The following is a 4,226-nucleotide window of genomic DNA, read 5'->3' on the forward strand; positions in this document are numbered from 1 at the left end:
TTTTGCTTTTGAAAATGTAAGCAAGAACCACTTTCTTCTTGATTCACCACAGCTATTATAAAATACTATAAGAACTTCACTTTTGCCTTTCTGTTTTGCTTCGATGGGTTTGAGACAGTATCTCAATGGTAACCCAGAATAGCCTTGAACTCTTGACCCTCCTTTGGAAGTTTCAGGATTTTTTGTCACTCTGTGCCAGCACTCCCAACTTTCTATTTTTCCCCCATTAAAGAGCTTCTTCCTTTTTTCTAGCTTGGTGTACAATTCACAATGGTGATTTGTCTCCAATCTTTCTCAAGTGAAACTTTTAAATGAAGATATTTAACATAAAAATATGGATTTTGGGTGCATATTGAGAAGTGACCTGTGGAGAGCACAGTTATCTGTATAGATTTATGCTTCCTACCTGGCAAAGCCCCCAGACCTCAGTCCCCTCCCAGCTTCAGTGATATCTCCTGCCACCGGTGTCTCACTAATATGTTTGCAGCTATGTTCTTTTGTGTTTGGTTGGTTTTATTTTGTTTTTGGGTTTTGAACTTTAAACAAAATTTTACTACACAAAGGTTGTCACATAATTAGATATTTCTCTACTTTGTACACAATTATTCTCACTCTCCACAGAAAGCCTGCTTCTGAGTTTCTCATATGGTGACACAGCACTATGGTCCTGAAGGTAACAGAACAGTAGAATTGCCTTGGTGATTTAAGTTGAAAGAATGACACTGGCATATGGCTCTTGCATCCAGTATCAGGAATGTACAAATGTCTTTATTCAAAGATACAAAATAAATTATCTTGGGCATGGACAATGACAGCAGTAAACCATTATATATTGTCATGGACACCAGTAACTGATGGTTACAGTAATCAGCCTTCTCTTCAGTCATTTTCTTCAGGTGAATTCTCTGAAGTTATTGGTGAGGAACCTGCCTTGAGCTTCTCTCCACAGTTCATTGATAAGCAGAAAGCACTATTCTAGGAGTTAGAACACACCACATCCCTTACCCCTTCCCACTTCACCCATTGTGCCCATTCCAGGGCCTTTCTTTTCTTAACAAGTGGTGTGACTACAGCTTCGGGTGTAGTTAGCAAGGAGGCCACCCCAGCAGTATCCAGAAAAGCAGCTCTTAGAAGCTTTGTTGGAGCAGTCATCCCCTTTTCCATCATGTTCAGAGAATCTCCCAGCATGCATTATAACCAAGCTCTGGGGAACTTTCTCAGGTATCAAAGATCCTTCAATACCTGTACTCTTAGCCATAGTCATTGCAGGAATTTTGAGTGCTCTTTTAATAATTTTTATATCTATTTTCTGGTCATCATTAGCAGGCTTTCATGAATCCAAGGCTGGGATGCATCCAAGCAGAAAGCAGCCCCCTCCTCAACAATGCCTTCTTCAACACCTGCTCTCCCTAGCATCGAGAGCATTAGTAACTAGTCTTTCTTCCCACTCACTTCAGTGTCACTTGTCCCTCCAACCTTCAGCACAGCTACTCCACCTAAAAGTTTAGCAAGTCGCTCGCTCGGCTTTTCCTTTTCATACTTGCTAGTTATGATGTCTAGCTGCTCAGTGATTTCTTAAATATGTTTTCAATTTGAGCTTTGTGCCCTTTTCCTTTCAAAAGCATGGCATCATCTTTGGTGACAATGACCTGCTCAACTTTTCCTAAGTCATGAGCTTGAACACCTTCAAAATTTAGATTCAACCCCTCTTCTCCAAATAGCGCACCAGCCATATCTTCATGCTGGTCTCCCTATTGTCCCCAAACCTGCAGCTTTCGGTGCTACAAACTGAAGACCAACTTTTAGCCTGTTCAAAACCAGTGTGCTTAGAGCTTCGTCAGTGTCTTCAGCAATTACGACCAAGGGCTTTTGATGAGCATTGGCAATTTCAAGAACAGGTACAATGGACTGGACACTAGGAATCTTCAGAACTCTTCACTCAACAGATCATAGGCATCTTGGAATTCACATTTTTGGCCTTTTGATGTGTTAATAACATATGGGGAAATATATTCTCTATCAAACTTCATGCCTTCAATACATTCTAATTCAGTAGTTTTCTGTCATTCACTGTGATGACACCCTTTCTTCCAGCCTTTTTCATTGCATCAGAAATGTTTCCAATGTTTTTGTTTCCATTTGCAGAAACTGTAGCAACCTGAGCAATTTCTTCAGGGGTTTTCATGACTTTAGATTTTTTTTAAGTTCAGCAATCACAGCATCAACAGCCAACATCACACCTTTCCAGATTTGCAACTGAATTAGCCCCCTTTTGCTGATCATCTTAAACGAGAACTGTAGCAGTGGTCATTGGCAACATCCTGAACCAGTTTAGCTCCGATATTTTTGTATTTATCCTTTAAATCAATTGACTTTGCAACAATGACTCCATCTTTTGTTACTTTGGTACTTCCCCAACTCTGTTCAATACTCACTGTTCTTCCCTTTGGCCCCATTGTGACAGCCGCAGCATCAGTGAAAAGCTCTACACCTTGAAGCCTTAAGGCTTCAGCATCTGCACCAAATTTTACGTCTTTGTCATAGGCCAGAGTGAGATGAGGAGCCAGTGTCTGAGATGCTGATCTCATCTGGGGAAGGACTGTGGTTAGTTGAAGCATTTCTGCCAGTGGCAGAGAGGTAGGCTGGCAGTGGCGAACAAGGGGCACCTATGTTCTTAAATAATCTGATTCCATGCAGATCAATGGAACCTAAACCAATGCATTTCACAGTTTTTTAATCATTGATTTTTGTGTATAGTTCCATATAAAAGTTACCTGATTAGGAGTGTTCTGCCCTTCAGGGATAGTCACTTTAGGATATGTGTTTATATTTCAGCCATTTAATGTAATTGCTTTAAAATACAAGTTGCTTAAAGCAAGATAGTTTGACATTCTGGGTAGCTTTAAAAGGCAGAAATCCTTGGCATTGTGATGCTTAGGATCCATGAATAGTTTGCTTAAGCTTCTGGCAATCATTATTCTTATCAATACCAAAAATGTAGGCTGTACATTAATTCCTCAACTTCCTTCAATTGCTCATGAAACAAATATACTTGGGTTTTGTTGCTGTCTTTGAATTCAAACTGAGTGGCTTAGAATGTTTTGAAAAGAGTATTGCCATTGCATTCCAAGAAACCATCTCTGCTGTGCTGGCCAGCCCTCTAGAACACTCTTAATTAAAATAACATAACAAAATAAAATAAAACAAAATAAATCATCATTAGGAGTTGGCCATGGTGATACATACTTGTAATTGCAGTACTCAGGAACTTAGGAAGCTGAAACAGGACTGAGAGGTCCGAACCAGTCTAACTACATTAAAAAAAATAATTTAAAAAACCCATTTATTTATTTATTTATTTCTAAAGAGTCGTCTGCACCTTGATTCTTTCTTTCAACTTTGATGTGACTGTGAGGAAACACCACAAAGTGGAAGCTATCCTCTATAAAGTCTGCTCAGGAAAATGACCACCTTCTACTCCTTTCTTAGTGCTGAAGCCATTGCAACTAGGAAAGGAACCTAGTGGGAAAGAAGCAAAGCAGCCTGGAAGCGATGAAGAACAGTCTGCTGAAGGCTGCCCTTAAACACCACCAAGAGCTGGATGTCGTGTGTTACTGCACTGAGTTACAATTTGGAAAATATTTAGGCTTCGGAGAAGCAAATGTTTGGAACCAAAAACATTTTTTCTCACACTGAATTCCTGAGTGGAGAAACACTGTCGTCTGAAGTGGTGTAGTATCCCTTGCACATGTAAGACTTAAAAAGCAAAGAGGGCCTTTGATCTCCTCTTAACAAACACAGCCAGCAAGAATCTCACACTTCTTGTAAACCCAAATTTGAAACATTAAATGCTGAAGGGAAATGGTAATGGAGAGCGTTGTAACATGAATCATGAGGCAGTGCATGTGGGATCTTTATTGCTGAGGAAATGAAGCTGCAGTTTTGCCTGGTTTTAGTCCATGTCATGGTACAGACCGTGGAGTGCCTGTCCTCTGTGGCCAGGGATGGTCCAGCATTTCCTTCACACATTGTCTTCTGAAAACACCAAGTAGCACAAGAACTGCCCAAAGACACAGTGAAAGCCTAACCAGATGTCTGCCCTCTTTGGGGGGATGGGTTGGGATGGGGTTGCTCTGTAGCCTTGTTGGGCCTGGCCCAATTCTCTTGCCTCAGCCTCCCAACCCCTGGGAGTGGTGTGCCACCATGTTCTACTCTAAACACCAGAT

At 40.8% G+C, this 4,226-nt stretch overlaps 1 pseudogene; it reads right to left on the bottom strand.

Moving 5' to 3' along the window:
• Positions 1–982: 982 nt before the first annotated feature.
• On the bottom strand, positions 983–2,618 carry LOC129670543 (60 kDa heat shock protein, mitochondrial-like; annotated as a pseudogene).
• Positions 2,619–4,226: the final 1,608 nt, after the last annotated feature.

This window comes from Psammomys obesus, unplaced genomic scaffold (assembly GCF_907164565.1).
Source record: "Psammomys obesus unplaced genomic scaffold, mPsaObe1.curated_primary_1811, whole genome shotgun sequence".
Taxonomy (NCBI): Eukaryota; Metazoa; Chordata; class Mammalia; order Rodentia; family Muridae; genus Psammomys; species Psammomys obesus.